The 23,539-nt window shown below is 41.0% G+C and overlaps 1 protein-coding gene across 1 annotated transcript in view; it reads right to left on the bottom strand.

The window, feature by feature from the left end:
* The window catches only part of LOC115568869 (complexin-2), a 60,472-nt gene extending 41,101 nt beyond the window's left edge, over positions 1-19,371 (bottom strand). The window contains exon 1 of the mRNA XM_030396555.1: positions 19,236-19,371. The gene's annotated coding sequence lies outside the window, so the exon portion shown is untranslated. The remainder of the gene's footprint in view (positions 1-19,235) is intronic.
* Between the last annotated feature and the right edge of the window lie 4,168 nt (positions 19,372-23,539).

The following is a 23,539-nucleotide window of genomic DNA, read 5'->3' as shown; positions in this document are numbered from 1 at the left end:
GAACAAAACATGGCCGCCTGTGTCGGTTTCCCTCCTGCTGACAGCTTGTGATGATGTGTACGAGACGTGTTGTTTTATACCTCTAAACATCAGCGGCTGCACCTGTCTTTACTCACAGCAGTGCCGAAAACACTCAGTGTCAGCAGTGTAAAAAACAAACATTAAAAAAATATCATCCAGCTTTCGCGCATGCAGAAATGACCCTGTTTTGAGATCAGGAGTCTCTTATTTAAAAGAACGTAATAATCCAGAGACACAGAGCAGTAACATTCACTGCTATGTAAATTGGTGAATATAAAAAGCTGTTTGTCTCTTCCTTCAGCTATTTTTTTCTGTGGATACTCGCTCGCTGAGCCACACCCCTTCACTCCATCAGGGTTAAGAGGGCTGTGGTAAGTGGCCAGCAGCATGCTGTGAGGGTGGGCGGCGATGCTGTGTGGGCGGGAGGTTTGCTACGCCTGCCAACTGCTCGAGTACAGTGATGAATGTTGCTGGGAGATGGAGAGCTGCACCGCAAAAAAAACCAAAAAACACTGCAAACACAAACATAACAGCTCGGACAAAAGAGGAGAGAGCTCTCATTGTCAACTGCATCTATTGATTGTTTTTACTGCCATCCTATCCATCTGAAATATCTGAGCAACCCCTGCATGGATTGCAATGAGATTCAGTAGAAAAAATGGTGTTGAGTGATCCAATACCATTGAACTGCCGCAGAATTTGGTAAACGCAATCCTTAAGATTAAATGTAATGTGATCCTTTTTTTTTGTTTGAACAGTGCAATTGCTGTAGAAAAAATACAACACCCACATATAGATTAGTTCCCTATAAACCTCACTTTCACTATGTTATTCAGTCTGCCACTGTTGAAGAGGCACTGTTTTCCCCGGTCACTATCCCGAGGTAACGGTGAAACAACTGGAATAACTGTGGAAACTCTCTGCTGTAAAAGAAAAAAAGAAGCCCGCTGATGGAGGAGGCAAAGAAGGTGAAGAGGGAAAGGGATAGAAAACAAGGTGAAACAAGAGTGAACAAATTGAGGCTTGGAAAATTCTTTAATTAAGTAAGTGTCAAAATTATTATTTATTTACTCTTGTCTTAGAATAAAAGTCAGATTTCTTCTTTCAGACTGTGATTAAAAAACCTCAAACTTTGACCTTCTCTACTCGTAGTTGCTTTTAATGTTTGACTGGAGCTGAAACCAATGTAACTTGTGTGCAACATTTAAGATGGGAGCATTATCTGAATACTGAACATCTACTTGTGTTGGGGTGTGTGGGCCTCAGGGTGGAGAAGCAGTGGGGTTTTCCATTGGTGGGGCGACTATATAATCAAGTTAGGCTCAATATAGCTCTTCTTCCTTGTGGACAAAGTGGATGTGACAGCAGGAACAATGGATGATTAGCATTAAACACAGAGCTGTGGCGCTCACAGTTGGTCGCTAACTGAGAGGTTAAAAATATTGAGAGGAGCCCACATACAACCACTTTATCCAAAAAGAGGATATTAGCCAATTGTACACTGCTGAAATACTGAGAAGATGTAGTGGATCTGATTCTGAAGTAGTTTATGTTTTTTTATTTTCTGTTTATTTGCACAAAGGCGGCACTAGGTTTTTATACCTGCTATGTTTAGTCAGACAATATGTTCATATCTACATCCACAGAATTATATAGAAAATATAGCACACAGGTACTCATATAAGTCATGAATACATAAAGTGACAAAGCCAGCTGGGAAATGTCCGAAGTCGCTTTAAAAATATGTTTTTGTTGCCTTGAACACAGTTGGAAATGTTCCGTTTCGTTAAAACCACTCTTCTTAAACTGTTGGACCTGAAGTGGTATGCTGAGGAATCCTAAAAAATGCTTGCTAATAATAAGTACATTTAAAAACATAGAAACTGCAGAATTTTTTTTCTCACACTGCTATGTAGTCACATTCTTGCATGTCGCGTGTGCACTCATCATCCATTATTAAATACAAGCAAAACTCAAATTGTAACATAGTAAATCGAGGTAAAATAAGAAGTTCCAAAACATTATGTGTCTCCAAATGGGAACTATCGGAAAGAGAATTGTGGAGCAGGAGGACAGTATTTCAAGCAGCAAACAGCACCAAAACAGTGAGCTGAATACAGCAGGCCCGCACAATGGTATTTCAGCATCAGTCATAACAGTGGTACTTAAAGAGCCTAATATTAAATGAGATACTGAGAGACACTATACAGTAGGAAAGTTTGGCCACGCCTGGTCTTATGAGTAGAGGAAGAACTACAGCGAATGTTGACATTTTCATGTCACACACTTTTTGATAGTTCTATGACTGACTTTACAGACCCTCCAACACGTGGCAGCAGCAGTACAGCTTTCAGTAAAAATGGGGATTCTTCCATTGTCTGCTCCATATATAGCTTCTATCTAATACTAATTCATGACCTGCTTCTGTTTTCAGCCTCGTACAGTGAAATGAGACACTGCTGTCGCACTGCCAACATTGTGCTGAACAGTGTTTCAGGGCCAAGGTTTGCTCCATTTCCTGTCACTGACTGACAGTGTGAGGAGCTCCATGATAAACGCAGCGACAGCGGCGTGTTAAACAGGACATCGGAGGCCTCGCTCCACTGGCAGCTCGCCAAACCAGCGCAATGCACAAACACACGACGACTCACGTCCCCATGCAACATACAGAAAGAGCTGCAAGCCTCAAAGTGTTGACGATTTAAAACTGTGAATGGAAAACTCAGCACACCATACCAGCTGTAAGTCTCTTTCTTCTGAATACATTGAAGTTGTTTAGTTTGATTTAAGTGAATTGGCTCTGCTTCGAGGCGGCCACTGTGTGGGCCAGCCATAAGTTATTGAACTTAGCGGAGGAACCTGCTGTGCAGTTAATTAGCTGGGGATTCTGGATGGTGGGATTCATTTCATGGCTGATTGAGCAATAAATCTGCGTGTTTTCTGAAGGGTGACGAGAGGGGCTCAGTGAAGCTAAGGTCAAAGCTCAGAGACAGAGCTTTGTCCGAGGAGACCTGGAGACTAAAAAACTATGGTCAGATGGTAGCGTCTCCACACTCGTCTGTCTCTGTCCACTATAGGTAACACTTAATTGCACTTATTATTCATTTTCAAGCCTGTTTAATGTCACAATTATGCAGAAAAATAATTTATTTTAAATTGTAGTCTATATTTTTATTTTTTTTCAAAAAGGAATCTGCTTGTATACCTCCACCAAAGCCCAACACTCCACTTTTAACTATTTTGAATATGTATTGAAAATGCATCCAACTGTATTAATGCATAGATACCAGCCACCTAAAAACATCTGCTGTTTTTTATCATTAAAAATAAAATATCTGTTTGTTTTCTCTCTGCTCTGTTCATTCATTTCTATGTAAACCTGCTGACAGACCAACAAACAAATGGACGGGTGGGGGGACACTTAATCCTAGAAGCACTGTGATTCTATCTTGAAATATAAAGTCACAATGCGGAAAAAAAACATCAATAAGCAAAGATTTAAAACCCAATTTTTCAACATTACCACCACCTGTAACAATTTTGTGGGATCAGGCTTTATGTTTCTTAGAGCTGAACTAATTGGATGGTTGAATGTAAACGTGTGAGTCGTGTTTACATCCTAAGCTAGACTTGAGTTTGGAAAAGTTTTATCATTTTATAATCAAATCGTTGTACTCTGAATCAAATTGTGGGATGTGGAGAGATTCCTACCCATAATGTAAATCATATCATAAAACTAACCAACTCCAGACTTTATCAACATGATATTTCATAAAGACGAATTAATTATTAACGACTGAAACAATTTCATGATTCAATAATGCCTTTTGGGTTAGCATAATCACATGCAGCTAGACCCTCTCTTGTAAAGATAATACTACCTATATAGTAATAGGCTACATTGTATTTACCATGGACAGACAGGTATGTTTTAACATCACGCCACACACCATTGTATGCTTTTGACTGGACTGCACTACAGATTAGTGTTGCACGGTAAACCGATACTAGATACTAACCGATACCGCGGTACCCAGTCGTTGAGAACAATACTTTTTCACGTTTTATTAGTATCGGTACTTTATGAACTGTCTGGGCAGCGTGTCTGTGAGCAGCTTCTCTCTGCTTCCTCACTGCCTGCAGACAGAGTGGGCGGGGTTTCTCGGTGACAGACAGTCACAGAGCAGAGAGAGACAGACGTGTTGTCTCTCTTGGTCATTACGGATTTCAAGCATTGTTTACAGACGGGCGTTGTGATGTCCGTGGGCTTGCCCTCACTGTCAGCAACGTTAGCGAGATATTTCCATATTTCGCTCAGTGCGTCTGCTTTTTCAACAAGCCTAGGACAGTCAGCAGGAGCACTCATGCCACTTTCAGCTGACAGACATGCGGACTTGTTCAAAGAGTTCAAAGAGATGCAGGTTAGCGATAGATAACGTTAAATCTCTCCCGGATGTAAGTCAAGCGAACTGTTTTCACCATCAGATTTGCAGGAGGCAGTCAGGGGTAAAGCTAGCTGTTTAACAGTCCGATGTGGTTCCACACATCTCTGTATGTAAACACAACATTCACACTGGTAACATGAACTTAACCAGAACATGCGCTGGTGTTCACAAGTATGCTGATCAACAACACCACTTAAATTATCTGTTTTAAGTCAATCAGTACTAGTAATATAATCATAGCATGTACATTTTTGTCAATTATTTATAATATATATAGTAATTTATATACTATATACTAGTGCAGTGCCCGTAGGAAATATGTATTCCTATAGAAAAGTGGGAGGTTAAGTAGATTTTTCATGGATGGCCAAATGAGGCTGTGTTTGAAGGTGGGACGTCAGGGATATTTAGGTTTGTATTGTAGGTTTGGTTTCCGATATTACAGGGTATAATTGGCCGTTTTTTACTATTTTTGATTTTGCCATTATATTTCACTATTTACTTGGTGTCATTATTTTCAGCACAACCTCACATGTGTGACTGTACAGTTATTTTTTTATTTTGACATACTGTATTAACAAAATGGACCTAAAATCACAAAAAAAACATAAAATCCAAGTAGAAATAGTTAGACTTTTTTACTGTGAAAACCACAAATATGTTTAACAAAACCATTTTTTATTACTTATAATGCAAATATAAATTGTTGTTTGCTAAATATGTGCATACATTTTAAAAATTTACAAAGTTATGTGTAACTATTTACATTTAAATGCAGGCAATGCTCAGGTCTGCCTGTGCTCCTTCCAGCTGAATGAAGAGCTGCACTGCCTGCTCCACATTCAGCCGTCTCCTCATTGTTTTGACTCATTAAACAAAAAACCGACTCCACTACACACTAAACACACTACACTAAACACTACATAACACACTAACTACACACTCCAAACACGCTAAATGTCACAAATCTCTCAACTCTCAATATTGCTGTCTATACACTAACCGTCGTTGCCTGTCATTCATACGCCTCCGTCCCTCCCACAACTTCCTGTTCCTCAACAACCAAACTTGCTGCTTGGACACTTTCGTAACAAAAGCCAGTTTTTACCGTGTTTTCCTGCACCAGACACAAAGCAAACATGACGGCAATGTTCGCGAAAAAGCGTGGCGGGCATTATTTACCCTAAGTCCAGTTTTGGACGTGCCGGTGCGTCCGGTCCGTCAACTCGGGAGGTGGGCTAGCGGCTAGCAGCTAGCTACACACGAACATCCACAGATTCCGATTCCACTTTGTTGTCTACGCGTCTCCGGATCTCCTCAGACCCGAACAGACTCGGTCCGGACTCGTTTAGTCTTATTAATCCACAACAGTCAGTTTTGATGCACAGAACAGAACGGGACCGAACCGCCGGCAAAATCCCGGTCCAGCTCACGCCGCTGCAGGTATAAATCCGCTTGTTTCTTAAGGTATGTCGTGGGTTTGAGCTCTGCAGTGATTGGCTATGGTGCGCACGTGACTATGGTGGTTCCGGTGGACAATGCTCACGGAGTTCGTGAAGCATTTATGAAATAATTTATTAGCGGTATCATTGCACTCCAAACAAATGCGACATTGTACACCCTTGAACCACGCAGCAGCCATGTTGAAACACATACACACACACACACACACACACAGAGAGATTAGAAAATGGTCTGATTAGAGTACAGACCTCCACCAGGGGTCCGTTTCACAAAGCAGGTTCAACAAACTCTGAGTCTAACCCTGAACTTTGAGTTGATCTACTCTGAGATAGGAAACTCTGAGTTTTCGGTTCCAGAACAGCTGATTTGAGTTAGTTTGATCAACTCGGAGTAGTTTAACCTGGAGTTAAGCACGTGCACCACAAGTATAAAAAGACAGCATCAATGGAGCCCCGATTCGACGAGTCACCATGGCAACGGGGAAGAGGAGGGCTATGTTTCTCACCCCACTGGAATTGGAAATATTAATGCGCTCATACGGTGAGTTTGAGCACGTTTTTAGAAGGAAGTGTAACACCGCTGCAGCAGCAAAAGAGAGGGAGACGGCGTTGGAGAACATTAGTGCTCGGGTCAATGCGTAAGTTTAAATGTAGTCCTTTGCAATCACAATAATATTACAGGGGGAAACTGCTTGAGTGGTAGCCTATTAATTTATTTCATTTAGGTACAAACCTGAGGGGGAGAAGTGCACTTGGCTGCAGCTTAAGATGAAACATAAAAACATTAGACCTCGGCATAATCTCATGGGGGTACCTCATTTTGATCATATTTTACATTGTAAAGTAAATATTAAGTGGCTGTTTGACTATACAGCTGTTTTATCCCCAACATAATGCTGTTTTCACACACATAAATGTCTTCTGATCTATATCATGTTCTGTTAAAAATTCAAGCCTATTTAAACTAACAGACTTATACTCAGCCAACAGAAAGAAAGCAGATGCCCGTAAAACGGGCGGTGGTCCCGACCAGGTTAGGTTCAGAGAGTATGTTACCATGGTAACTGACCGAGAGCTTAAGTTACCTCTCTCTGTGAAACAGGCTAGAGTTACCCCTCTTTCTCTGGTTTGAGTTACCTCCCTTTGTGAAACAGAAAACTCAGAGTTTCCCTCATTTCAGGGTTAACAGACTCAGAGTTTTCACTAAACCTGCTTTGTGAAACGGACCCCAGGTCTGGGTCATTTGTGTTGTACTTAAGTGCACTAATGTAGTTTGCAGGCTAATAATCCAGGGTTTGAATTTTATCAACATGAAATGCAAATAGCAAAGTTCCCCTTTGTGGGACGAATAAAGTATTGTCTTATTTTATGAATTGCCAGACTTACAATTAATGTCACTTATGTTCATTATTTTTATGCCGAATAAAATTGTAGTTAATATGCTGTTAATTTTTTTCTACTACTGGCACTGAGCTTTTGATGGAAAATCAGGTTATTTAATAATCTCTGAGAGCAAACAAGACAAATGAACAAAACAAGAAGACACTTGTCTTCTTGGATACAGATACAGAAGCTATAAAGCTCAGCAGCTTTTACAAAAATATATATATCATAAAAATAAATAAATTATTTTAAGTTCAACATTCTGTCATCTAAAATGTATGCCATTACTTTTGATGATATTTAGTTTTCCGCCGTGATCTCGTTTCAGTATCGGTATATTATATAGATATTATATAGATAATAGATAGATAATATATATCATTTAGATCCTTTAGGCAGGTATCGTACCGCAGTCATAATTTTGGTATCGTGACAACACTACTACAGATGTTTCCTCACAACTGATTCACACATCACCAACATCTAAACTAGACCTTACTCTTTACTATAATAAAGACCTTTCACAGGTTCTGATGGAGCAACCCAACTTAGTAAATCACTGGTTTGAAACTAGTAGTTACTCAGAACTGAGGAAGAACTGTACGCACAAGCCGAGCAGTTTCTTTGTAAATAGCAGGTGCAGCACAGTCCTGGAGTACATGTCTACGTCTCTGCAACTGGAGGTCAAAATCTGTTTTTTATAGATGTTATTAGTCAGATACAACTGGGATTATTCTATGCATTCATTGTATATGATTCTAACCTATTATTATTATTATTATCATCATTTTTAAACCACAGGAAAAGAAGGCCGAGCTCTCTGAAAGGTTTTCAGGAAAATTTCTCATACAAAACACCAAAACAAGGCCAGAATATCGCCAGCCTATAGTAAGGTAACCCTGCACTCTCACAGCGACAAAAATAAATCAAGCTAAACGTCCCAACACAGAGCCTCTGTCTCTGTGTCCTCCCTGCTGCTGCACAAGCTGCCTTCTCTCCCGGGTCAGCCACAACGTCACTGATTGGCAAGCACTAACACAGTGATCCAGGTGCCAAAGGGTCGCTACTTGGGGAACAGTGGCACTTTGCATCAGCTACAGGACTGCCTCTAAGAGGGGACGAGTTAGCAGAAACGATGAATAAACACTGAGGGGGGATGTAAACCTGATGCTTCAGCTTAAGAATATCAACACTCTCCTCGACATCAATAAGGCCACAATGCTTCTCCAGTGGTTTAGGAGATTGCTGCAACTTTGTTGGACTGTAAACTTTCACTGACTTTCCATCAGCATGAAGGTGAGGTAATGACTGAATGTTTTGGGAACTGTTTAATTGTTGAGCTGAACAGGACTCAGTGTTAATAACTGATTTGTCAGTAAGAAGAAGAAAAGGCAGCAGCACTGTGTTCACATTTATTTTAGCAGGAAGTGAGGGGGTCAAAGTGATGTCCCGTTATTCTGACTTTTAGCTCTCAGAAGTCCATTAAACTTCTGAGTGGTCATTAAAAAGCAATAAATGTCCAAATATTTTACGATGAGTCATCTAATGGGAAACAAAAGTGAAATCTATCACAGATGAGAGACACATAATGAGCTGGAGAGGCGTCTGTGACTCAGACAGTTTTTTAGGATGAGTCATCAGTTCAGAGCTGAAACGGAAACAGGAAGAGACAGACAGGTAGACAGAAGTAATATCAGAGGAAGCAGCAGACAGATAGAGAAAGGTGGATACCAACAAAGGACCAGGACATGGTAGCATCAAATCTTTTTTCCTAGTTTGAGTAGTATTTGGCTTCATATTCTCTGGGTTCAACTTTCATTTAATTTTTTCTGCACCTGTGAGTACCACATCTGTATGTTTCCAGTGTAGTTCGAAGAAGGAAGCAGAGGAATGAAATTATATTTCAATAAGCTGATTTAAAAAAAGAAAATCACAAACAAGACTGCCAAGTTTGCAATGTAAATGGACCGTTTGGGGACAAAAAGGAGAAAAAACACAGAATGTTCTGTTTCTAAGGCAATTCCTCAGTTTCTAGCATCAAGAAAGAATAAATGCTGGGGAGATAGAGTAATTATTTGCAATCTATTTCAATGTAAAGTCAAATAAATTATCTTCTGAAAACATAACCAGGCTGCAGACCCCTGAATCATGACTCAAAGGAAACAAAATGGCCGTTCAGTCTGATTATCAAGCAGCCGAAAAGGTCTCGAGGACAGAAGGTCAGCTCTGATCTGAACTTCTAACCTCGCCTGGATGTACATTTATTCTCCTTTTGTTGACGGATCATGTGACTGCATCCCTGCATGTGACCATGGTCCTCTCCTGGTGGTTCAAGCTTGCTCCAGGCCGAGCTGAGCTGCAGCAGGAAGATAAGGCAGCTGAGCCTCCTCAGAGTGCAGCGTGAAGTTCACACCACTTTATCTGCATAACATTTCAACAAGATTAAACACTCCATCCGGCCACTATCAGCCAGCTATAACCCTCTGACAACACCGTCGCTGGATTAAGTAATAGCCTCAGCAGTCATTCAACAGCTCAGTTAAGGTTTTCGGATCTGTCAGGTTGGGTGTCTGTGTGACCAAGTTAAACTGGGGACCCGTGGTGGTGAAGTCAATGTAAGAGATAAATTAGGTTCATTGAGCTGAAATGGCGGCCAGCAATTGTGAAACTTTGTCAATGACTCACAGGGTTAACCCTTCAAATCTGAGTGGGTGAACACGCTATAAATAAACGATGGACTCCTTTTCATTGCCAGGAGACGAGGTTACATTTCTGTTTTTTATCCCTGTGTGTGATGTTCAATGTCATAAACACGCTAGGAAACAGTTAACTGGTTGGTTACTTTTCTATATCTCCTTACTGTTTCAAACACAAGGCTAACTGAATGATGTCTCGTAGGACTGGAAAGTATTGGCATGCCAACGTCTGGCGCAATGTTCATCAAAGCATCGCACCAGTGAAGGGCTGAAAAAAAAACATCTCCCCCCTAATGTCATGTTGCCATCACAGCCAATTAGAGCTGGAGCTGACAAACACCTGTGACTACTGCAGACTCAGTCGACTCATGAACTAATGCTGATAGAATTCTTTCTCAAAATACGTGTTTTTTGGCCAGTGTTTTAACTTCACTGTCTCTTTTCACAAACTTGGTTGTGGCAACAAAAGCAGGTATTTTTTAAAGAGACGTTGGGACATTTTGCTGCATCATTTATGGTGAAAAAACCAGTATGATCTTTTCGTAATTGTAAACAAGTGTTTTTTGAGCATGCACACAGCACTCTGTAGTGTTTCCCACACATAGACTTTTATTTAGGCACCCATTTTTGCATGTTATACTTTTATAAATGTATCCGGCCAAAAGAACAACGCCATGATCAACTAGTGGAAAACTGCCCTCGCTCTCCTCCTCCTGTCTACTGTCAATCACACATGCTATACATGTAGGTTCACCTGGCTGTTGCAATGCTGTGCGGTGCACATGGTGTTGATCCTCTAGATAATTAACAACAAGCTTCCTCACCTGCTGTTCTGACGACAGAATTGTGGATGATTTTGGACAACTTTATTAAATACACTGCTGACACAGAAAGCAGAAACAAATCAGATCCTTTACATGTGCCTGTGAGTCGAGAGGAATCTCATTGAAGCTTCCGGACAGCTTCATTACCCTCAGTGATCTTCCTCATCGAAGACAAATCAACCAAAAACTTCCAGAGAAACGCTCGGAAGCCTGTCGTCTCTGATTCTAAGACTTATTCTCCCATGAGGCTTTGCATTTCCTGAGCGACTCCCCTCCTCCTGGTTGGTCCTCTTGTCATCGTTTCTTGATAATGAATGAGATTTTGAATTTTTTATATCGTCATGCGCAGACTGAAAGGCGATAAATAATAAAACAGTAAATCTGTCCTCACAGGCAGACACAATCATTTTTACAGACTGAACCTTTACAGTAAGTCACTAAAGTAAATGAGTCAGAGTATAGTGAGCGAGAGATCTCACAGTGTGAAGACTGTGAGATTTGTTGGAGATAAATAGCTCAATCGAAGGTATTTCATTGCACAGCAGGTTATTAATAAACCATCTTTTATGAATTCCCTCTGACGTACAGTCGCTGCTGTAGTGAGGCTCAACATGACGAAATACTCATAACACACAGGCACGTACACACACTTATTACCAGCATGCAAATATTCAACTTCAGAGCGTTGTGGATGTGTTCAGAGTGGAAACATTTTGTATCAGGAATCAGTTTTAGCTCAAAAGACAAAAAAAGAAAAAAAAAAAATACTGTTCATTGTTCAAGTACACCATGAAGCATAGTCTGCTAACTAAATATTTTTTCATGATTCTAATTAGAGTATTTTATTTTTTTTTACATCCAGATACCCTGGAGGCAATAAATAAGATCACTATAGTCCTCTGTTAAGCTTAAATTAGGCAGATTGATGCAGTAAAGTTTGCACAACATATCTGTCATTATATAGGGTTACCATTAGGATTGGGTATTTTCGACATTTGAAATGGTACCCAACAGTTCCTTTTTTTAGAACTGTAGTCTCTATGTAATAAATCAATTTCAGTTGTAAAAAAAAAAAAAAGAATTAAAAGTCACCAAATATGGTGTATTAGTAAGCTGTTTAAAGATCTGGACCAGGATGGAGAATCGTGCACTTCTCTCAACCCGTATACCTGGACTAAAATGTAGTAACTGATGGAATATTAGCACAAAAATGATAAATAACCGTCAAAAGGAGCATTAATTAGAAATAGTAAAGGGCAGCAATTCACCAACCAGCATCAAGTCAGCACTGACCTGATTCCAAGAGGAGGAATCACCGAGATGGCTTTTCAACATTTGTTTGGGCAGCAAAACCTGATCTCCTCCCAATCCTAATCAAGTTGTTTCTGTGCCTAAACCTAACCATACAACAAACACAGCACTGTCACGAACATAATATTGAAAATTGAGCTACGAGAAATTTTCCACATGTCCATGGTTTGCAGAAACTAGAACTGCCAACATTTGTTCTGGTGGCTGGGTTGTAAAATCCAGAATTTATAAGTTATGATAATAATGTAGGAAGACATTTTTATTTTTTGGTTACATTTCAAGGATATTATGAGGAGAAATTGGGCAGTCACATAATGAAAAACCTGCCGTCACTCTCAAACTGATTTATTTATCGATACATCTGATCTGTCAAAACAATAGTCAGAACCAACACTGGCTGGGCCTTTAAGGCTATTTTGGGGTTGCTTCAATTTGATTGACAGGTGTCTGAGCCTATTATATTCAACCACAGTGGTTGCCACTTTCTTATCCTACCTCACCTCTTTCCCCTTTTTAACCAAAGTGGGAATTTCTGACAACGATTTAAAACCACACCTCAGATTTTACTGAGCATTTCAACAGTCTGCCTTCAACACTGAACATGATGACTATTCTGCCCTACTAAGGCAAAGACCTTAACTCTCCAGAGTGTAAAACTGAGAAAAATATCTTTAAAGTTATCTTAATGTCCTGACAGTTGGGTTATAGGTATAATATTGTAATTTTCACAGTTTGTAGTGTATACCTGTATTAATCTATTTACACATTTTTTTTTTACTCAAATTTGACCTTTGACCCTTTTTCGGAAGTTACTGTATTCTGCCTTTGCATTGCCCATAAAATGACAATTGGTTATACCAAGGCAAAAGACCTTAACTTCTATTTTATAGCACAATGTTATGATAACAATGACAACTTTCACTTAAAATGTAAGCAATATTGACCCTATTGAACTCACTATGATAAAATGGCTTTATATGTATCAACATCATATGAAAATGATAGATTAATACGTTTTTTTCTATATTTCATACTCATAGTACCACACAGGCAGTCGCATGATTTTCTGCACACTCTCTCTGACAGACATCAGTATTAACAATGAGAGTGTTTTGATGTTTTAATTCATATAAAACATGTACTTCTATTTGGATATGAGGCACTAATATAGACTCATTGTTTATGTGGATAACCAGCAGCCTAGAACAGCAAAGATATTTCATAATCATCCCATTGTAGCATCTTAATGTTGAAAGCCAGTCTGCTGAAAACATAGTAGGAATTAATATTTCTTGGGATTTTACTTGCAGTATTTGCATTATTATCATAAATACAGGAATAAACTTTGATGATGTGTGTAGGTCTTTTTAAAAATTATGAATAAACACTGTATTGATATATTTTCCTGTCTTTACAACGTGTCACCTGTGACATCAATGAGTCACATGGTGGATTCGTCCAATGATCAATTTTATTTTCTTTCTTGGCAAATCAAGACGTGACATCGAGCTGAGGAAACTGCCTGCTTTGCGACTAGCTTTAATTTCTCCATCAACCCACGGCTACACCAAACTGTAGGATTGCATAGATAGAATTGACAGCCTGTTGCTGACAACCTGGGAGTTTTGACTAGCCAGCAGCAAGTTTAAAAAACTCGTGGTGGATTTAATGGATTTGCTTTTTCGTCGGATGTTTGGCATGGATTTTAACCAGGGTTCAGCAAAAGGTAGGCTGTAAATGACTACATTCCTGCTGCTGGTGTGTGTGTGTGTGCGTGTGTGGAAGTTGTGTCGTTTCAGCTCCAACCAACTCGCGCAGTTTTCAGTCAGTGGACCGTCATTTGCAGGCGAGAGCTAGCCTATGAGAAGCACATTTTATTTCAGTTGTACATGTAGCCTTGTATTAATTACGGGTTGTGAATGAAGATATCCTACAAGCAATGCTCTAAAGCACCGCTTGTTACTGGATAAGTTGTTGATTATGGCTTGCAAAGTGTTTGTGTCTAGTTTGTGAAGTAGGTTAGCCTACTAGTTTGCATCGCTAGCTTAAGGCTACCGCTAACTATTACTGGACTGTAACTTCTTTCATGTGTTCAGGAGCAGCGTGAAACGAAGGCAGAAAGCGGTATCTGACGTTACGATCTTCTACCACAGTTTCTCATTGGCTTTTTGAAGTTATGGCAAAAGTATAATCTTATTTTTCCCCCCAAAACTACTGAATTGAAACTTGATGTTTGTCTACATGATAAAACTTATGTTTATTGTCCCAAAAATTACAATAATTCATTTTCACCCAAAATCGAAGTTACGACCTTTTGTCTTAGTGCGGCAGTATGGGGGGTCACCTGTCAGCATAAACTGTAGTTCATACTGTACAGTGAGTGTGATGGAGCTGATGGTGTATCACTGCAGTGATAGCTCCCATGTATAGAAGTTTGTTTATGGCAGCAGCAGGGTGACAGACAGGCCGAGAAAGCCAACATGCTTGGCAAATCTTTTCTGTGCAGCTGTCACTCAAAGCTCTCACAGCTCAGGAGCACGAAGCCAGAGATCCAACCATTGAGAACAGAGAAATGATGCAGCAACGATAATGGAAACCCCTTACGGTGAGCCTGAAGTCATTGTAGGAACAACAGTAGATAATACTTATAATATGCTGTGGTTGCTGGGATAGTGCAGTGGGATTCCTTATAAAGACACGTGCATTTTGCTGTGTTGCCATGAGAAAGAGAATCAGTAGAACAGCAGTTACACAAAAGCAAAAGGCCGTGACTAAGAGGTTTAGATTAAAGGTCAACAGAAATTACACCTGTACATGCCTCCAGCAGCTGCTGCTCTCTGACTCTTAGGGCTGACTTTGCTGGATGCAAGCCGACATGATGACTTACTGTTCGGATCTTCTACAAAGCACAGGAAACCTTTCCAGAGGGTCAAAAGTTAACAAATTCAAAGCTACAGGGAGGAGAATGGATAAAAAGCAGATAGAGAGATCACAGTGGCTTTGGAGATATAATCAGTGGCTGATCTATGGGTTGTTGTGGCTTCAGAGGAAGACGATAGTTCAATCCCAGGCTCTGCCAATATCCAAAATGCTGACCCCCGATCAGTCCTGATTAGGGATGTATATCGTTAGGATTTTATTGATACCGATACTCCTTATTGGTACCGATACTTATTAATACTCTTATCGATACCTCAACATGTAATTTTGTGTAAAAAAAAAAATACACAAAAATATACTTTACAAGATGTCAAAAGATTCAACCTTTTATTACCACAAGGTAATGATAAAGCTTCAACAGAACAGAAGTTATGCAATAACAAATACTCCGGAACAGATAACCAGGACTTCTATTTCTGGCGGATGCCGGAGCACGACGCAGCAATTCAGCTGAATTTAGCTCCGAGCAGACAGGAAGTCAAGTACCGAAATATCAATATGACATCCGGTTACTTTTCAAAATAAAACAGTCCGTGTTGACACCAGCACACAAATCTAAAAAAAGAGACAAACACAAGCTCTTCTACTAATCCTTCTGTCGGGAACACTTCCTGTTGTTGTTTTTATGACACATACCTATAACTGCGGTCGCGAGTGATTATGTGATTATCGCGGAAACTTCTTGGCCTCGCAACACCAGCTGTCTACCGTACTGATTCCGTGCCTGACTCAAAACACAACCGGGGGGGTTACCAGACGGCAGACGGCGGAGCAAAACCGATCGGAGCCGTAACGCAACCGATAGTATGCAGGGGAAATTCGGGGTAAGCAACATCACCAAACACTTGGAGTATAGTATGAAGCTAAAGGAGTGAGGCATGTTTGATTGCTTTAACAAAGCAAATAAAGTGAGCAGCCCCGCTGGCAGCCTTGGCTAACGCTAAAGACTGCAGCGCCGTGACAGCGGCGCCCGGTTTCGTTTCTGCGACGTCAAGTCACGGAGTTTGTTGTTAAGTTTCTAGTCATTATGGCTGGGTAGACGTTCAGAAACCATCCATGTCAAAAACCGATAAAAAAAATCATCAAAAAAAAGTTGTTGTTTTTTAAAAAAGTACCAATAACAGTACTGTTTGTCCAGAATCTTAATGGTACCCTGGTACCAACCCAATTAGGAGCCAGTACCAAAAAGTACCGATCCACGGAATACATCCCGACTCCTGATGGTGTATATGCATTTTCCGTGGTGGCGAGAAGAGTAAACAGAGTTGACTGACTACATGATGGCAGAGGATTTGTTGTCAAAGTGAAAAGCAACATTGCCTATTTGACAGTATTTTGGATCAAACCACAGCAAACAGAAAACCTGATGATGTTAATGAAGGAAAATTATCAACATCTCAGTTCAACACTGCGGCAACCATAGTAGTGGCTCCATTCCATTTATATAGTTACAATTGGATTGACGCAATGCGGACAAGGGCCACACATGTTGTCGCTGGAGTGGACGTTTTATTACAAGAAGAACACAACACAAGAACAAAAGTCTTATCACAGCTCTCGAAAATCAAAAGAAACATCATTGCTCCCTACGTCTCAGTCGTTCTCACACTCGGCTGTGCATGAAAGAGCTTAAAAATGTTGGTTTCTATTATCGGTTATTTTATCAGTTTCGGCCATTACAGGGAATTATCCGTAAAAAAAATCTTATCGTGCACCCCCAGTTGGCATTTTACATTACTGTAAACCACACATACGTATGTTCAAATTTGTATGTGTACACCCAAAAAAACAGGCCATATTCATTCAGACAACATATGTATGAACTGATATTTCAGGTCGGGAGGCAGAGGAGAGAAGTTGGTGGAGTTAAAGCTGAGTTTCAACATTTGTAAGCAGGAAACCACCGGATCATTTGAAGGAGATCTTGGGACAACAGGTATTTAGAGCCAAAATATGATCTTTTCCTGACCCTGACCAAGTGGTTTAGTGGACCCTGACCAAGTGGTTTTCGTAGCTAAAAAAACAAAGACTAAAGCACAACAGTGTGTACAGTGATATGTAAAGTTGCAGTATATCAGTGGTTTGCAAAAATGTACAATGTAGGTATCTTCTGTTTCTTCTTCTCTCACTTCTAAATAACAGACTTCTCTCAAGTAAGCACTTTGTGTATCAAAGCGATGGAGACGACGGTCTGTGAGAGTTGGCTCGCGTAAGACTGCTGAACCTTTCTCCTGTTTCTGAAACGCTGTCTTCATCAGGCAAGACACGACAGAAGCAGATCACAGTTCTTTAAAATACTCTCCTAACCTACAAATTCAAATAAGGCTTGAGGAAAGAAATCGCTGTTTTTCATGAAAACACGGCTTGCAGAGAAACCTCCACCGCAAAGCTTCCGGTCAGCGCCGTCACTGCTGTGAATAAACGTGAATGAAAGAAAGGAAACGGCGACTGTAGTTGTCCCAACATGCTGTTTAACTCAATGTTGGAAACTCGTTTAGAAATGCTTGGATCTGTACCAAAAGCTCATCGCTTGTGACTTGGCTTGTGCTCTGACTCTCTAGATTTGATCCAAATCCATTACGATTTTTTGAGATGACAAACAAACGAACACAAAGAAAACGACCACCTCCATGTGCTGCATATGATTAACTGAGCACACTGATCACACACTGATTTCCTTCTCTAACAGACTGGAGGAACAACACAGAACACTGTCCTGGACGCTCTCATCATTCTTACTGGTACTGTGATGTGTCTCTGGGTACTGTCCTGATAGTCATACTATATTTGGGGATCACTCACTGTTGTGAGTTTACATGTCTCTGTCTGATGCCGGCAAATTTTGTTTTTTTAACAAGAACTTCTGCTTCTTTGATCACAAGAGACAGACACTAAAGCATGACATTTATCATTAAAGGATATGTTTGCAACTGCAGGCAACAGACAACTGAAGCAGCTGAAGACTTAAAAGAGACGTAAAAAAAAAGAACACAGCTCATCCGATCTATTCAAGCGGCCCAAATTAATTTGAAAAGCACCCTTTGTTACTGCAAAGCTCCAGAAATGTTTTGTGGACGACAAAACTGGAAACCTGAGGTTCCATCAGCTTTAAGGTGAGGCAATGATGATGATGAAGTGATCCTCAAATGTTAAAAAGCGCTAAAACTGAAGCTGCTGGAGATATCTCCACATGATGCCACGTTGAAAAATGCAGCTCCACCAAACTCCATACAAAAAGTATCTGATTTTGGGTGATTTGCCTTTAAACGTGCATGAAAGCCGTTTTATAGGTTACTATGGTTCAGTCTCTGCATGTGGTTGGCTACGAGAAGATGATTGTACCTCTCTCTCTCGCACACACACAACCTCTCAAACACACAAAAGCGTGTGCACAGGACACGCACCTTTTCCTTCCACAACACACAAACACCGCCCTCCACTATGACAGCCCCTGGCTCCCATCAACACCCGGCTGTCCGTGCATTACATAAAGCTAATCAATGCACTGGCAGCTATAAATAATTCAGTCTCTCCACCATCCATCACCAGCCGAGCTGCTCGGGGTTGGTGACGGCACTGCAGAGGACCGGAGCCGGCCAGGCCCTCCTCATTCAGCGTCCCCATCAATGATCTCCAGCTGCAGCCTCCTCCTCCTCCTCCTCCTCCTCCATCTATGTTATCATTCCCACCAACAGTACAGGCGAGATATGGCGGTGAAGGCGCCGAGATGGTGCGCCTTCACCTGGGTGGAAAGGCGGAGCAGGAGGAGAGGAGGAGAGCTATCATCCTCTGAAATATAAACACTGCTTTTTTGCTTTTGTTTCCTGCAGTTTCCGCATGTTGCGTGATAGCCTCCCGCCAGGTGAAGCTGACGGACACCTGCAGCCTGTCCGCTGCCTGCGCGTGTTTTTATCTGCAAACTCACACACACACACACACACACACACACACACACACAAACCACCAGCAGCAGTTCACGCCTTAAACCTAGGTGCGCACCCTCTCACTCCCCCATCTCCATCTTCACACCGAGCAGCAGCACAAACCGCAATTAACAAGAAGCCCAGAAACAACAGTGAGAGATGAGCGAGCCTGCCTGCAGCTGCTCGCCGACACGTTTCTCTCACATCTGGCGCGTTTGGTTTCACTGACCTGATGCGTCTGAAGCGGCGACACGGATCCCGACCAGTCTGCAGCCAAAACACCGCCTGATGCCCGTCCTATATGCAGTCGCTCTCTCTCTCTCTCTCTCTCTCTCGTACTCCCTCCCTCTCTCTCTCTCCCTCCCTCTCTCTCTCCCTCCCTCTCTTTCTCTGTACCACCCCCTCCTGCGCATATTACCTCACAGCCTCCACTCGCCTCCTCTAAGACAGGAGAGCGAGCAGAAAGCATATGGCGACAGGCTCTCAACAGGAAAACAGACACAACAGGTACCAGAGATGAAGCAGAACCAGCATCAGGTCTAATGGCTCTGGTCACATGGACAAACCTTCACAGGAGATAAGCATGTCAGTTTGTCTAATGCTTGAATACTAAAGCCATAGAGCCAGTCTGAGCCTCAGAGGGGCCTGAGGTTAGATTCTCTTCACTTACCAGGACTGCACCTGTGTTTTCTCTTGACATGCTGTGTGTCGACTTAAAGTGACTACAAGGAACTTTATAGACAGTGTTCATGAAACAGTCTCATGTAAATGACAAACGAGACCATCAGCGAACAGACTGCTGTTTTTTTATTTATTAATGCTCGTGCTTGGGTTTGATCACATATATCACACAAAAAAGATCACATATAAACACATTACGTCATCACCATCCATCCTGCGGTCTCCCTGCCACTCACTTCCAAAACAAACGCATGCGCCCCCGCCACGCGCTAGCAAAGATCTTTACAAATGCAAAACAGCTTTGCAGCATTCTGCTAAACAATTGACATAGATGGGGACTTGTTAAATAAATATTCAGCTCTGTTCTAAAAAAAAAAAAAACACTGCAAAAAGCTCCATGAAATGGCCCATTATGGCTGTTACAGCATAATTCAAGTCTGAGATCCCAATTTGGTTTGAAAAGATGTTATTTATACTCTTTTAATAGGAAAATAGGGCATAAATAGGGTATAAATAATGCGTTTCAACAATTCTTACTGAGACATCATGATCGTGGCAACAAAAAGTGAATATTTTGTGTTCACAATTACAAAGCCAGGTGATTTTAGTTAGACGTCAGGACTTTTTCCAGCTGTGTTTGTGCCAGACATTCTTTTTTTTTTAATCTTTTCCTCACCCTAACAAAGTGATTTTTTTGTGTCTTAATGTAACTATATGCACAGCGGTGTCACAACATGAAACTGAAGATGTAACTTACCGAAACGGAAGGTTTCAACATATTGGTGGTTTTGCTTGGCCAGCATGTTAGACGCGACAGATAACCGGTGTTGTTAACAATTAGTAACAGATGCTCATTTTTCAGAAAGCAATATTTAACATTTCAGTGCAAATTATTTCAATATATAATTTCAATGTGTACATCAATAAAATAATAGTAATCAGTAATAACCAAACAGCTCATGAAGATAGAAATATTTATATGATTAGTCGACAAAGAATCATGAAGCAGCTCCCATCAGAAGGAAACAAGATACCTTGTGGTATCAATACTAAGAATAGGATTACTGCTAATAGACAAACATGTGGATCAGCTGGACACACAATACAATCCCCTGAGCCATTGTTAAGACTGTTAAAGCCTTGTGGGAGCTGTAGTCCAGTGCAGCAGCAGAGACCCGTTCAGCTCAGAATATGGACAAAAACCTCATCCATGAACCAAAAAACACTTTAAGAGATAAACAGTTAAGGAGAAAGTTGTTGCCACTGCAGGAACAGACAGTGGTAACAGAGGAGGCGGAGCTTCAGCTCTTTATAAATAAAACAAAGCTACTGCCGCATTCAGGTGTCATCGTCTGCCGGTGCCGGCGCTGCTGCAGGCTGCTGATGTGAAGCCTGCTGTAACACTAATGCACTCATTGTTAAAGTGTCATTACCAGCCTCATTTATCACTGAGCAAACACTAATACTCAGAGACACTAAGCAAACAGACGGGACAGGTGGCGGCTGCTGCCTACCACCATGTCACGCTAACAGCATGGACCAATCAGCTGAATCAAGGCAAACACGGACACAAAGACCTCACGTTGTGCCCCACAGTGAAATCACCTGAAGACAGCAATCGTGAATTATAATGACAGCATGAAGGACACGAGGTACAGTAGAATACACAATTCTGTTGCGTTGTTTTGGTTTGCACTTACCGCATACTCACTGTGAAATGACCAGCCTGTAAAATGAAGTGCCACTCTGCTCTCCCATGCATGTGATTGGCATCTGCAGCCACTGACATCAAATACTGAGCTGTGTTCAGCTTTTCTGCCATACAGTACCCCTGCTCCATCACTGGACTGGCCCCATTCAGATAGCCCCTAAATATTATAATCCATAACTTGGCATTAGTCTCTTTTAAAGTCACAACAAGGTGAACTTTGCCATTGTCACGCACCAACAGCCTCATCATGTACGATTAAATCCAGGTACAGTGATACAGCCTCACGTCGATGTCAAATCCAGCTAATGGTGGTGAAATGGATGTGGTGAACTCTGCGAGAAGGGAACGTGCCACGAAGCTGTTTCTATTTCAAATCCTTTATATCGGCCAAATTCAACGCAGTAACTCATCTCAACTTTTCCTTCAAAGAAAGAAAGGAGGCCACTACCTTCAGGCGAAATCCATGTAGAGATATAAATCACAAAAATGTGCACTGTGCACGAGAGTGATAAAATATTAACTTTTCAATATGCAGAAAATGTAAATTAGTGAGATATGCTTTAAGATGACTCTAGAAAGTGAAAGAGAAAGTGAAGAAGCAGACGGCCGACAGCAGAGCGAGCCGACCCGAAGGCCATCAGCAGCTTCATCATCGCACTTACACTGATCTCACGCAACGGCAACATTAAGCCTTTTAATCCAGCCAATAATCAGACCCACCTGCATATTTCATAAAGGTTGCTCTGCAGTGGAAGTGAGCGTGTCATTCTGTGAGCAACCTCTCGCCGACCCCACAGGATGGATTCTGTGGCGAGGCGAGAGCGGGGACGTGAGCGCCATAACAAAGATTTGTATCCTGAGAGGGAAAAAATGGCTTCCGACCCCTGGAGTATATTACTGATGCTGGGCGGAAATATACAACCCAACGTGGTGTTTGTCTTCTTTATTATTATAAAATATACTTTATACTTTTACTATTTGAGGTTACTGAAGGAATGATTCAACCTAAAGCACTTTAGACAATTTGAGTCTTAGTTTGTGAGCAGCTGCAACAGCATCTACTGGTGATGTTTTCACCAATTCAAAATCTGGTGACGTCTTTTGGAGTAGCTGATATTGTCGTATTGTTCAGACTAAGTTTTGTTCGTCACTTTTTCCTTGATTTTTGTGCTTCTATCATGGGTGAATAGTCCATGTCATTAAATGGTTTTGTTGTTTGTCTGTTAAAGGCATTCTGTTGTTACTATTTTAATGACTTTATATTGCTCCTTCTGACATCCTGCACATATCCTGAGTCTGTGCAGGATGTTTTATTTTGAAAACTGACAAGCTGCTCCATGCCTTTCTTGTGTCTGACCTCCTCTCTTGCAAGTAGAACAGTTTTTACAGCAAATGGAAACTCTGAGACGGAATATAATGACTGATACCAGGAGAGAAAGGAGAAAGTTTGTTGGAGGTTGTGGTTATTTACCGGAAGAAGTAACAGTACAGACCACTTCAGACCTTGTATGTGTTCTCCATGTCTTTAATGGACTTCAGACTGAAAAAAACCCAACACTGAGTAGAATGACAGTCTGAAGAAACGAGCTGTGCCTTGCTTCAGAATATTTAATCAGTAAAAAAATGCAGCGAAACATTAGCTCCACATCATTCAATGAATAATGTTTTGGGTGCAAAAAGGCGATCGCGCCACAGCTGCTGCTGATCCTCGAAGCTGACGAGATCTGTTTGGAGTTTGGAGTGAAAATCAGAACTAACTTTATTGCGCAGTCATGACATTTAAGAATACAAGATACTTCTTTTTTTACATTTTCTGGCCCTGGCAAACCTTTCGATTTGAGTTTGTGTTATTTTCTTTACATATTCCAGCTGTCATAATTGGAGTTTTTATTGTACATTATTAAACACTGAATGTTGGATGAAGATGATCTCATGTTCTCTCATCCGAAACAAGCATTCTGTTTATTCCTATAAGGGAGGAAGCTGCTTCATTTCATCTCCACTCACAAATAATCTGATAAAGTACATCCAAACACACACACACACACACACTGAACCCAGTGGTCTGAGAAACACAGCAGAGGAACAGCAAAGTGAACATTGTACTATATGTTTTGAATTTGACACGCACGAGGCGGCTG

Source organism: Sparus aurata, chromosome 18 (assembly GCF_900880675.1).
Source record: "Sparus aurata chromosome 18, fSpaAur1.1, whole genome shotgun sequence".
Taxonomy (NCBI): domain Eukaryota; kingdom Metazoa; phylum Chordata; class Actinopteri; order Spariformes; family Sparidae; genus Sparus; species Sparus aurata.
The sequence above is the reverse complement of the archived record's forward strand: the minus strand, read 5'-3'. Positions and strand labels throughout refer to the sequence as shown.